Here is a 14,863-nt window from a genome sequence, read left to right as displayed (position 1 = left end):
GGTTTGTCATTCCTTAAGTGAGCTGGAAAATGAGATGAAAAATTAAGCCTTTCTCTACAAATTATGAATCTGATTGAGATAATTAATATGTTAAATTAATTACATTTCAGAAGCATTTGGCTGATCTTAATAACTTGGCTTGCTAACATATAAAGGAAGTTTAATAGCAGTTAGCATACATCTTGCTAATGTATCAAGATCAAGATGATTTTTATTTCCATATAAAGCATTGTTCAGAAACTTGAACTTGCCACATACAATCAAAGCAAGTACGTATACTATAATCATTTTCGTAATAACTATATATCTGAAGAAAAAGGAAATTTCTCTTCTGAATTTTTTTCATCCTTTTTCATTTGACTGAAGTGTCTATAATAATTGCACATTTACATATATCTTAAGATTTTGGTTAAAAATGACATTTAAAGAAATGGACCAGTGTGGGAAAAACCTAAAACATAGAATAACTACAGCTAATCAGTGGCAGAACTGAAACTATTAAGGCAAATTTCTTAACTCCTGAACTTCCACCACACTGTTCTCTCAAAAGCATATTCAACTTCTTCATTCTGATAAAACTGAGTGTCCAATCATCATTATAACTGATGTTAAAAAGTGTCTATGTTAAGCTGATTACAGAATTTCTTGGAATTAAATATTTGCAGTAATCTTGACTTTTAAATCAGATAACTGCCACATCAAAGATATAAATTAGGACATTTTACAAACCTTTATATCATAAAAATCATTAAATCATCTTGTTCATTCTATGGTTTGCAGAAAATATCTAATAAATTCAATTTAAGAGTAGATGTTATGCTCTGTAAATTGTCTGTCACCTCACAGGGGCTTCTCTATACACTCAGGAGTTCAAGAACAAGGCAAGGAGTGTCTGTGGTCAAGGAATAATCTACTCTTTTGGCTTCTACACATTAGTAGTCTGGGTAATCAAAAACTGAATGGGGTCATATTTATGCTGTTACTATTAAGTAGATCAGTTTTGCAACTTTATTCAAAATGAGGAGGTAATTCAAGTACCACAGACAGTTTCTCTGAAAGCTGACCAACAAATATACTAAAACAATTTTGGCCCTATTCTCTTATTTTCCTGTCAGCAGTATAAAACTGGTGATAAATATATCCATGTAAAACCTTTAAGGTCACTTTTCAAGTTATCCTGTAATTTTTTTCTTCTTCAAACCCAATTGTCAAATTGACATAGGAGTATTAAAATTTCCCTTTTTACCCTCTAGATAATTTAGTTTTCTGTTGACAGCTATACAACTAGTAAGGGTCTGTCCATTGTGGTTTTTTTTACTGTTGTGTTGAAAGAAGCTTACAGAAACAAATGGATAAAAGTTGCTAGTTGTCCTCAAAGTTCTAGGCCATTAAAATGAGAAGAAAATACTGGTAAACCATGAAAATTCATGAAACATCTGGTATTGTTTCCAGTCAAACTCAAATAATAGATATTTCCCCTTTCATAAAATTATTTCCTTTTGTCCTTTCCAGCATAGCATAGATTTTTACAGGTGCATGAGAATTCTAGTCATTATTTAGCTAAAACATCAATCTGCCAAAACATGTGGAAAAGGCCCATGTGGAGATTGCAAAATTAGTGCGTAATGTTTCATTGTCTCATTTTGAATGAATAAAATGATGGACCTTCTAATGTTCTGTTAAAATTGCATTGGTAGTTGATTGTCATTCATAAATAGCTTGCTCATCACATACTTTTTTCAGGGGAGGGGGAGGTAATTAGGTTTGTTTGTTTGTTTGTTTGTTTTTAGAGGAGGTATGAGGGACTGAAACCAGGACCTTATGCATGCATTCTACCACTTGAGCTATACCCTCCCCGCCACATACTTTAAAAACATAATATAAAAGTGTTTGCAAAAATTAGAATTTAAGCATGTCCATCTGTTTTTTTTTTAATTTTACACTAAATCACATTTATTAATTAAAAGTAAATAGAAACATAACTGTTTTTGTTTGTTGAATGATGATTGCTTAATTCTGAAAGTGTAAGAAGCACTTAATGAGCTAATGGACTATTAAGCGTTTTTAATGATTAAACCATTTTTCATCTTTAGTATTTTTAAGGCTTTCCTTATTTTTTACTGATGTATGCAGTACCATTAGTGAAGCACACTGAAGGCAATAAAGCACAGGATACATGAAATGGTTTATTAATAGTAGTGAGAACAGTATACGTTGTGATATCATAGCACACTCTATTTATTGAATTCAAGCCTGATATTTAATTTATTTGATTTGTAAAATATCTTTATGTTGAGAAACATCTTAATCACTCATCTGTACTATCACTGTATTATGGTGCTATTTCCTAGAAGGCATGATTTGACACTTGTGTGCAAGCAAAAGAAATAAAACTCATTATTTCTGATACAATAATCTCTCTTCTCCTTCCTAGTTCCATCACCCTAAAAAGAAGAATGTCTCTTGAATTTATAATAGCAGTGCTCCAACCACTAAGAGAGCCATTAAGGTCAAGGTCACACCTACACTGCTGAAAAATAATCAAGTTAATGTGTGGGTAAACAAGTAAACTAAAGATTTCTAGATATTTTCGGAGCCATTTTGCTTTAGTTGATACGTGGGAACCAAGAGATCTTAACTTGGTGCAAGTTGTCCTCTAAAAACTCATCTCTTTGACCACATCAAGAAGATATAATAAAACACAAGAAAATTTTTCTTTATAACATTAATTTGAATTCTAAAGAATGTTTTCTCCAACGATTTTAATTTTTATATTTTAAATGATTTTCTAGTTTTTCAGCTTTAAGTGGAAATTCAGGGATGACTCTGTGACCTTCATCTCAGAGGTCCCATAATAGCATTCAACCTACACACACACACACACACACACACACACACACACACTTCCTAGAAAAGGTCAAGCTTTCAAAAACTATGCCCTCTTCTCAAGAAATATGATTTCTTTTACTCATGAAATGCTTAAATGATTTAACTAGTTTCCATATCATGCATACCCTTCAGATTTTACTTAAGCATTTTTAAAAGTTCTTCTATACTTATTCAGTTATTTCTGTCAATACCTATAATATCAGTCTTCTCATTATTGGAAACTAAGAGCACATGGCCAGAAAAGGGGAAACACAGCTAACTTTCATAATTATTTGGTTCCTATAATTAATTAAAGTATTCCAAGAATTGAATAGGAGACTACCTGATATCAGTTATTTGATATTTCATTAAGAAATGTTTATTGGGGCATTCATTTAACTGTAAGTCCATCCAGTGTGCTGGAAAGTCCCAACCCCAAATAATAAAGTAGGAAATAGAAGATTAAGAGTCTTACTACAGATCTCAGTTCCATGCTAGGTATAGGCAATATCTAAGCTCTTGTAGTTTTCCAGTGTCTGAACTTTTCTCTGTCTTCTTTTCCTCTTTCTTTTCTTCTTTTTCACTATTTTGTTTCCTTTTCTAAGAGAGATACACAGGAGTAGGAATTAACATATGGAGGGAAATCTCTGATGTAGTTTGCTTCAAAGAAGTGACTCCAGGGTGTTACAGAAGTCAACATGAATTAGAAGGAGATTCAAATCTGAGCCCCAAAGATGTTCTGGCTGACTATATCATAAGGTCAGAGTTGCATCAGGAACGAACTATGTCAAAAAGATCATTTTTACATAACTGGGTATGAACTGTGAGGATTGTTTATATTTATTTCTGGAAATGTCTATATTCATCCCACTAATGTTTGCTAGGTATGATTATTTAAGTAGCAGAGCAAAAGCATAAGTTAAGGCGATACAGTTGGCCTTAAAAAAAGTGGCAATTTTTGGAGGACTATTACTATAATTAGAACATCTAATTAAAAAAGAAAATGATTTTTAGAAGTTTCTACTTAGTAAATTCTACTCATACTTGATCACCTTGGGAATTCAAAATCTGAACTCATTTTATTTTATTTCTTTAAGGAAGATGTTTATTCTGTGAAAGCTTGCTAGAGTCCCATGGTGAAATATAAGGGAATACCCCAAATTCTGCCACAGTATATCGTGCACTTCTCAGTGTGAGCCTCACCTAGTTCTACATCATTCACCCTCATTCCTTTGCCTTTCTCTTCTTAAATTACAAAGAGTTACATGAGAAAACTTGGAAAGAGGAGAGACAACACCACAGACCTAATCTTGTGTTTGAGTTGCTTCTCTTGCTGGACATTATTGCCCAAACCTTTGACTTTCCCAGATTTCATTAAAGAGCATAGACTCCTTAAGTACTAAAACAAAGCAAATCGCATGAGATGTTCATTTTACTTTCCTACTTTATGAATAATTATGGCTGAAATATACATTAACATTTGAGAAGACAGTAGTGCACAGTAGATACAGAACTCATCATTTTCGTGACATTAGAAAATTCAGAAAGAACCAAGAATATATAGGTTATATTCTACATATCATATATTCAGTATAATATACAGTATATATATATTCATATATTCTTAGTAATGATAAACTCTGAGTCATTTTTGGTTTTGACTGTTTTCATCCTGGTTTCTCTGTAATCTTCTACGGAGAGCTTCTCATCATTATCCAGTATCTGCTGCATTTAATAGAGGATAATAAGGAGGACATACACTATTTTTTTCTCAATTAAAACTTTTTGCCATCAATTCTATTTAAATATAAAATGTGCTCTGTTTTTTTTTCCCCCAGTGTTTCTAGTGCCCTTTACGTCTCCTGCCTATCTGGAAAGCAGCTTGATCTCTTCTGCTAAAACATCATATTCATGGCAATTTCTTTATCTCTGTTTTGTTTGATGTATCTGATTTTTATGCTCCATGATTTTGTCTGGGATTCAGCAATACTAAACACCCATTTTGATGATTTTTTACATAATTTACCATTTCTCTACAAAACATATAAAATAATATGCCATTATAAAAAAATATACCTAGTTGCTTTTCTGAGTGAGCTGTGACTGAAAAGCAGCAACGTAAATTTGCCAATATTAGTTTCTTGAATCAATATCTATGAATTTTAAGCAGACATCACTGAAAGGTCAAACCCGAGCTTGTACATAATAATACTCTCTTGCTGCGGTGCCAAATGCAAGCCAGTTTTCCTCCTGTCTCTTGATCTGCTCTATGTTGCTGGCTGCAAACAGAGAATAATTGTTAATTGTTATAGACAGCAGACAAAGTGTGACTTTGTAGTTTATGGTTTGTTCTCACTAGAATCTTTATTTTTGTAGTCTTCTGCAACTTGTATTCGATTTGCTCAAAATATCAGGCCTCACTTATTTTCTAAAACTAATGGGAATGAAAAAGCATGCAGATGAAATGACTAATATGCTGAAGAAAAAATTAATTAATTGTGATGAGCAATGAAATTTAGTTTATGCTAACAAAGCTAAAATGCCCATTGTTTTCTGCAAAAAAAAAAAAAAAAGCCATTTATGGCCTCACACCCAACCCAACTGTGTTTGTGTCCTGGGAAATTTTCCTCCCATACCATTTATCAAAAGCATGATAAAGGTGCACTTTGGAGTCAAAGTATAAGTCATTGTTAATTTATGAATCCCTTCATTTAATTTCTCCTTTGAGGAGATTTCCACATATCTTCATAATCTAGTCAATTATAAACATCCTTTCCACTTTTACTAAAGTGGTTATCTGGAATGCTAATGTTTAGCAAGTAACATTTTCTAGTAACCCAAGCAGTGGATGGAGTTAAAGAAATTTAAAGATCCACTTTAATAGATCATTGTGCTATTTGAATTGTGGTAAAATCAGACTAACAAAATATAGCACATAAAGTAATACAAACTTTTATGTCTTTGTTGATGTTCTAGAAACACACTGTGGACATGAATGCAATGAATGCTTTAGAACAAGGATAGGTAAACTTTTTCTGTAAAGGAACAGAGAGTAAATATTTGACGGTTTTGCAGGCCACTCAGTCTCTGTTTCAACTGCTCGTTTTAGCTCAAAAGCAGCCTTAGATAACATGTAAATGAATGCACGTGACAGTGTTCCAGTTGAGACCATAATCAGGAACGTTGACTTTGGAATTGTATATAATTTTCCTGTGTCCTTTTGATTCTGTTAACCAGTAAAAAATGTAAATTCCATTTTTAGCTCATAAACCATACAAAACAGATGGCTGGCTGGATTTGGCCCATGGGCCATAGTTTGTCAACTGTTGTTCTAGAAACACTTTGTGAGACATGAAGGGAATGTTTTCCACAACAGACAACCATGGAAATTCTGTCATGTTGACAGCCTTAGCTGAGACCCTTTGAGCCTTGGACCTTCCCACTAGCTAAGTCTTGCTTATTTTTCATAAGTGTTTTGATTTCACACTCTATTTAGATTCAGTTTTGTATGTCAAGATGCTCCCACTACTCTTAAAGAAGCTAAAATGATTGCACGTTTTTTATGCTGATAGAAAACAGTTCATGAAAGTCAAGAAAGTATTACTGTAAATTCCTCTAATGTCTGGAAAACAAAAATCACACGAAAGTAAAAATCCCCCCCTACTACTACTTCATTCATATATCAATAAACATTTAGAATGCATAATATATCCAAAGTACCTTGACAGAGGTAATTAATTAATATGTGAGGTGATAGATATGTTAATCAGATGGGAGAAACCCTTTCACAATGTGTATGTATATCCAATCATCATAATGTGCACTTTAATATCTTACAATTTTATTTGTCAGTTATACTTCAATAAAGCTGAAAAAAGGAATGGTACATATATTTAATGATTTAGCATATCCTGTACATTTTAGCATACATTTTAATATGTTGTAATCTAACACAATATAGCTGAAAGTCCCTAGTGTGTAACTTTATAACGCTATTGCAAAATGTTAAGTTCCCTAATTAAGAAGATAACATTTAAAAAACTTTTCATTTCATATGAGGAGTCAATCAATATCATACTTAAAGGCCAATCATTTATTGTTTTCTCCTGAACTAGATTTATTGTTTTGTTATTTTAATGAAAATACACTCTTAAATATATGAGCTTTCTTTTCAAACTGTAGTGTTGAACTAATTGATATCTAATATTTGGTGAATATTATATATATATGTATTATATATTATATATGTATATTATATGTGTGTGTACTATATATATATTTATATATTTTTATATATGTGTGTATATATATATATATATATATATATATATATATAAAATAAATGATTCAGGATTCTGCCTTTCACCCAAAGCTTTCCCTGACCACTCCAGCCCACAGTGATCTCTTCCTCCTCTGAAATTACACAATATGCTATATGCAGCTTACCTTCTTCAACTTTTCCTCCTTATATCACATGTTTTTCCAGGCCCCTGCCTATCTTAGATACTCTCTTCTGGATATTCTTCAATTTCAATATACCTCAGTTAAAGGATGGTAACTATAATTAGACCTAAAAAGGCAAATGTAATCTGACCAATGAGAGTCCAGTAGGTCTGCTATTACCCATATCCTGCCCCCAACCCTGTATCAGGAAACTTCTAGTAGAGTATCTAAAGACTGTAGTAGCCTATTTCGTCAGCCATATTACACTATCGGTTTATAATGTGATGTAGTCAACTACTCTTAGTAGGACTTTTTAAATTTGAACTACTAATTATAAGCCAGTCCTCCTGTTTCATATGTTTTGGACCTAAACCTAGGACTTTTATATTAATTCCTGTTATATCACATCTTGTTGGTCCTGTCATATAGTCTAGGTTATAAATAATTTCTAGTGATAACTGTTTCTCCATTCGAGTGCTTTACAGTTTACAGGACAGTGGCACACATTTATTTCATTTGATCCCCAACACTGTGAGGTGTGTTATGATTGTTACTCCGTTTAAGTTGAGTTAATAACAACTGGCAGATCTCATATTCTTACTCAGTTCTTCTGACTTTAAATCCAGTATTCTCTTCACATATCATGCAAATGCCAACCATTTTACAAACACACACGTGCACGCACACACACACAGTAATTATCCAGTCTTAGTGTTCTGCTTGCCACAAATTTGAATTTATTTATATTTTGTCTCATTCCAAAAAAGAGTTGAGTTGAATTTAAATGTGCACACTGAACTGCATGCCCATTTCAAATAGGTGAATTCTATGGTATATGAATTATAACTCAATACAGATGGTTAGAAAAAGCTTATTGTCAGTTTTCTTAACAAGTTAGATCTCTGAATATAATTTGTATTTGGAAAACAAGTATGAGTTTGGCCATCACTGCTGTTTTATTTTACATGGAAAATTTACTTAAAACAACGTTTGATTTTAAAGCATGGTTTGAACTCTTTTTAGCCTTGGATTCTGTAGTCTAGAATTACTCATGGCCCAATTATATACTTTCAGTATATATGGGTATTCCAAGTTCTTAAAAGCGTATACAATAAAACAAGCCTTCTAGAATCATTATGGCTTAGGTTGTTAGTTGGACCAAATTTCTATGTTAAGGACTTGTTTTAATACACCTTAAAAATTTAAATTGCATTCACTGAACTGGATATATGCATACCCGCTATTAGGAGTTAAGTATTAACCTCCATGAGAATAATGAGTTCTTTCAATTGTGAATTAGGCTTGACTTTAAGAATCAGACTAATCTGTTAGCTATCTGTTGTCACAAAGAACAGCTTACATTAACTATATTTTAATGATATTGTTGCATTTAGCGTATATTTTTCAGTAATTTAATAGGCAATATTAAATGACCCCCATCTAATTGCTCAAATCATTCAGTCCCTTGAGGTTATTAGCTTACCATGCTATATCCATGAATTTGGAGACACACTGAGATTCTTTTAGGACTTTTCTTTACAATCTTTAGGCCCAAAATATTTTTATGACTTAGTACTCTGGGGTCTTAGCCATATGTATTAAAATTATCAGGTGTATTAAAGGCTCTTCATTGAGCCTACATTTTTACAAAACCTACAAGTATTTCTGCAGTTCATTTCTGTACAGATTATGATGTATCACACTAAATAAAAGTAAAATCTATCTTTCAATCTTTACTACAGAAATTAAACCCAATACTGGGTCTCAATTATTTAATCAACAGTATACGCTACTAGTACTTCAGGTACTTATCTTCCCTGCATCAACTAATCAGTTCCCATCTGTTCATTCATTCTCTATCTTACATTGCCTTGTTCTATTTTCTTCATAACCCTAGTCACTGTTGAAAGTATTTTGTTTGTTTTCTTGTGTGTGTTAACACCCCTAACTCTAAAATACAAGCTCTATGAGGGCTGGAATTCTACCTGTCTTGTTCACCTAGATTTCTGCATGCTTGGTATATAGAAGGTGCTCGATAAATATGTGTTGAATTGTACTTTATCAGAGAATTCAATCATGAATTAATATGTTCAAGTAGTTTACAAGTTCAGTGATATTTGAGAGAGACTATATAAGATATTAAAATCACCTAAGTACCATTTTTAAAAAGAGGATTCCTGGGCCTTGCACTAGGCATACTGAATCAGAATCTCTGGGGGCATGTGCCTCAGGGACCTACATTGTGTGAAAAGGTCACCAAGTGATACTGATGTAACAGCTCCCCGGAATAGATCTGACTGGTGTTTGAGAACCACCACTCCAGGGCACATGCTAATTTTCCACTCATCAGGTTTTGTAAATTCTGTCTCTGTATTATGTTAGCTCATCCAAAAGCAACAATCCTGAATTCTATGATGTGGAAACTCAAAGTTTACCCAAACTTTTCTGAATTTATAATTCAGTTTAATGCCTTCGGTTTTTATAGAAAAGCATTAAGAGAAACCTTGGGTTTGTGAAGTCTTTTTGTGTCTTTTATAAAATTAGTCAAAAAATTATCCTTTGAGTGACAAATTATTTAGTGAGTCAACAAAAAGAGTCCTCTCTAGCTTTATATCAAGAAAAAGCCTGTCTCTCCCAATGAGCGTGTATGCTTCTGTTTCTTAGAAAATTATAAGACAGAACATGTTTTCCCTTTTTATTTGGCTTACAGCAAACTCAGAATAAATTTCACTGTTCAACTATAGTAACTAATTTACACCAAGTGCTCAGTAATTTACTGTTAGTTTCAGTTATTTCTTTGCTTGTTTTGAAAGCTATCCTTTATAATTTTATGTCAGATTACAACGGTTCTTTAGTATTTTAGTATTTCCAGGCACCACAATCCTTTCTAGAAAAAGTAGAATATAAATGATAAATTTAGAACTTTTGATGTAGAAATAGTAAACGTGTATTTTCTCATTTCTTTACATTAAACTGCATGTGTAGATTAATGATCAAATTGCAGTTTATACCTGAGGAGGCAGAGAACAACTAGACAATTTGTGAATTTTATCTCTGTGTGGGCTTTAGTTTCCTTTGGCTCTTTGCATAGTATTTTATGCCTTATTTAGAACTGGTGTGTGTGAAAGCTTTTGGAGAACCTAGGTCTCAGGTTCTGAAATGTAAAAATGGTTATGCAAAAAGGTACGCTTTTGTTTACCAAGAACCACAAATCTTCACTTTAAAACTGTTATCCTTGGAAACAGAAATACAAATAGAAATTCAACTTACTGCTTAGCTGTCATTTTCTGCTGCAGTTACAGCAAGTGTTTGTTCTTTAGCTAGTGCATCTACCTGACCCTTCTCCAAGCAAAATATTACCTTTTGTACAGTATTTCTCATGGTGTTATTTCGGCATATCTGTTTTTGAATTCTAGGAAACACAGTAGTTGGTGCGGAAAGATAGCTTCAGTAAAATAATCAATGACACTGACATAAAGAAACAGAAATCAACAACTCCATTGAGGATAAAGACACTCATAGGAAAATACCTCTATAAAAGTTGACTTCTCTGGGAAAATAAGTAACAATCACCTATGTTTTACAAAGAATGGCTAGGCTGTGGTTAAAAAAAAAAAAAAGTAAAATTAAAGAATGAGGACGAAAAAAAGTATATGCTATTAAAAAACTAAAGAAAACTATGGGTTTTTTTTTTTTTTGAAGCACTTAAGCACTGTTAAAATTAGAAACATTTTTTATTATCTTCATGATCCTATTTCATGCAGTGATTTCTGGTCTAAATCAAAGCAGTGAACCAACACATTTTTCACAAGACTGAGGCAAAATAGTTCTCCATATTGTTGAATTATTTGGCGAGTACCAGACTTAATGAAACTATGAAATAGCTTAGATTGTCTATCTACTTAATAAATAAATTTGAGGGGTTTTTTTCTGTGACCTTGTTATCCTTTGCATTTTGACTAGTGATAGGAAAATTTAATCAGGGTGCTTAAATCACCAAAAGAGGAGTTTGAAAGGGCATTTTTTGTTATAGCAAGGAAAAAATAGTTTAAAAAGAGATCCATTAGAAATTTAATAAAATTGATGGAGAATACATTCAGTATTATAAAACTATTAAATTCACAAGTAATTGACTACAAATTTATTTATAACTGAAGTTTAACCCTTGAAGCTCACAGAGGTAATAATATGTGGCAAGTAGAATATATTTCCAAGAGAGATTAGTCCTAAGATTAAAAAATATGTACCATGAGAGCTAATACAAATTAAAAATAAATTACATTGATAAAGGTTTACGTGAGTTTCTAGATAATTTATTCCTTAAAATTAGGTTATTAAATTCTGTTTATGGTACTGCCCTTTTTGAAAACTGTCAATGAATCCCAATTTTCTACTAATTTGAGCACAAAATTGGAACAGAGCAGAGTCATTATTGTTATCGACTGTATGCCACACTGCCTTCCCACACCTATTTTCCAAAATGCAAAATGGTATATGAAATGGTATCTCATTGTGGTTTTGATTAGGATTTCTCTGGTGACTAATGATATTGCATATATTTTCATGTTACTGTTGGCCATTTGTGGCCAACAAAAAAATCCTTTGCTCATGTATTGACTGGGTTGTTTGTCTTTTGGTGTTTAGCTGTGCATGTTGTAGATACAAGTCCTGTATCAGGTACATGGTTTGAAAATATTTTCTCTCATTATGCAGGTTATCATTTTTACTTTCTTGATCGTGTCTTCTGGGACCCATTTTAATTTTGATGAAATCCAAAGTATTAATTTTTTTCTTTTTCTTTGCCTCACTTTTGGTGTCATATCTAAGAAACCATTGTGAAATCCGAGGTAATGAAGATTTACCCCTGTGTTTTTTTCTAAGAGTTTTATAGTTTAGATCTTTGATTCATTTTGAGAGTTTTTTTTTTTAATATGGTTTGAGGTAAGCATCCAAATTTATTCTTTTGCATGTGGATATCCATTTTTGCCAGTGCCATTTGTTGAAGAGACTGTTCTTCCCACTTTGAATGGTCTTGGCACCTTCGTCAAATATCAGTTGACCATAGATAATATGGGTTTATTTTTGAGCTCTCAATTCTGTTCTGTTGGTCTATATAGCTTTCCTTATGGAAGTACCACATGTCATTACTGTAGCTTTGTAGTAAGATTTGAAATCTAGATTATGAGTCCTTGAACTTAATCCTTTTGCCAGATTGTTTTGGCTGTGCAATGCCCCTTGTTATTACATATACATTTTAATATCAAGTTTTCCATTTCTGCAAAAAAAAAAAGCTGTAGCAATTTTGACAGGGATTGAACTGAATCTATAGATTACTTTGATAAGTATTGCCATATTAAAATATTGTTTTCCAATCCAAGAACACAGAATATATTTCCATTTATTTATATCTGTTTTAATTTCTTTCACCATTACTTCTTTTTACTCATTATTATAAAATTTACCATATTAACAATTTTTAAGTATATAGTTCAGCAGCATTTAGTATACTCACACCATCACTGCTGTCTATAAGGGGAACATTTTTTCATCCTAAAATGAAAGTCAGTACCCAGTAACCAATAACTTCCTCAGACCCTGATAACCACCATTCTATATTCCATGTCTATGAATTTGAATATTCTAGGTACATTGTATAAGTGGAACCACACAATATTTGTCTTTTTTGTTTGACTTATTTCATTTAGCATAATGTCATCAAGATTCATCCATGTTGTAACCTATATCAGAAGTTGAAATCCTTTCTAAGTCTAAATAATATTCTATTGTATGTATATATCACATTTTTTACATTCATCAGTTGATGGATATTTGGGTTGTTTCTACCTTTTCAGTATGGAATAATGCTGCTGTGAACATTGTTGAACAAATATCTGCTTGAGTTCCTGCTTTAGGTATATACCCAGAATTGGAATTGCTGGAATATATAGTACTTCTACGTTGGTAACTTTTTGAGAAAATGTGATACAGTTTTCCTCAGTGAGATCATAATTTTACACCCACAGGCAATGTACAAGGGTTCTAATTTCTCCACATCCTCACCAGTATTTGTTATTTTCTGGTTGTGTTTGTTCATTTGTTTTTTGTTTTTTTTAATGGGTATGAGGTGGTAACTCATTATGGTTTATTTCAGCTTTAAGTATCATGTTAGCCATCAGGTTTTCATAAATGCCATTTATCAGGTTGAGGAAGTTCCCTTCTACTCTTAGTGTCTTATTTTAATCATGAAAAACTGTTGGCATTTATTGAATTCTTTTTCTCCATCAACTGAGATTATCGTGTATTTTCCCCTTCATTCTTATAATATGCTTTATTATATTGATTGATCTTTTTATTGTTGGCTCAGCCTTTCTGGGATAAATCCCACCTGGTCATTGGGTATAATTCTTTTAAATATGCTACTGGATTTAGCTTGCTAGTATTTTGTTGATTATATTTATATCTATATTCATGACAAATGTTTTTCCTGTTTTTTTTTTACTTGTGATATATTTGTCTGTCCTTATTAATATGGCAATGCTCGCCTCATAAAATAATTGTGAAGTGCCCCCCCCCTTTAATTTTTGGAAAAGTTTAAGAAGGCTTAATGTTAATTCTTCTTTATATATTTGGTACAATTTACCAGTGAAACTATCGATCCTAGCCTTTTCTTTGTGGGAAGTGTTTCTTTTTATTTAAGAAATTTGATTTACAATATTGTATTATAAAAAAAATTTTTAATTAAAAAAATTAAAAAATTAAATATAAATAAATAAATAAATAAAATATTAGTTTCAGGTGTACAGGATAGTGATTCAATATTTTTACAGATTATAATCCATTAAAAGTTATTATAAGATAATGAATATAATTCCTTGTGCTATGCAATATATCCTTCTTGCTTATCTATTTTATACCTAGTAGTTTGTATCCCTTATTCCCTTCACCCCTATCTTGCCCCTCCCCCATCATCTCCCCATAACCACTAGTTTGTTTTCTGTGTCTTTGAGTCTGTTTCTGTTTTGCTACATATGTTCATTTTTTAGAGTCCACATATAAGTGATATCATGGAGTATTTGTCTTTCTCTGTCTGACTTATTTCACTAAGCAAAATACTCCCTAGGTCCATCCAAGTTGCTGCAAATGGCAGAATTTTTTTTTTATGACCAAGCAATATTCCATTATATATCAGATCTTCTTTATCCATTTGTCTCTTGATGGACATTTAGGTTGCTTCTATGTCTTGGCTATTATAAATAGTGCTGCTATGAACATTGGGGTGCATGTAGCTTTTTGAATTAGTGTTTTCATTTTTTTCTGAATATATACCCAAGAGTGGAATTGCTGGCTCATATAGTTCTTCTATTTTTAGTTTTTGAGGAACCTCCATATTGTTTTACATAGTGCCTACACCAGTTCACATTCCCACCAACAGTGTGCAATGGCTCCCTCTTCTCCACATCCTTACCAACATTTGTTATTTGTAGACTTTTTGATGCTAGTCATTTTGTGCTTCAGTAATCTCAAACCAATCAGTGTGATACACAACATTAAC

General features: G+C 32.2%; 1 protein-coding gene across 2 annotated transcripts in view; it reads left to right on the top strand.

The window, feature by feature from the left end:
• Nucleotides 1–14,863, top strand: part of KLHL4 (kelch like family member 4) — an 84,327-nt gene that overhangs the window by 17,729 nt on the left and 51,735 nt on the right. The gene's annotated exons all lie outside the window — the stretch shown is intronic.

This window comes from Camelus dromedarius, chromosome X, assembly GCF_036321535.1.
Source record: "Camelus dromedarius isolate mCamDro1 chromosome X, mCamDro1.pat, whole genome shotgun sequence".
Classification (NCBI taxonomy): domain Eukaryota; kingdom Metazoa; phylum Chordata; class Mammalia; order Artiodactyla; family Camelidae; genus Camelus; species Camelus dromedarius.
Note: the sequence above shows the minus strand (reverse complement) of the source record. Positions and strands in the feature narration are given on the sequence as shown.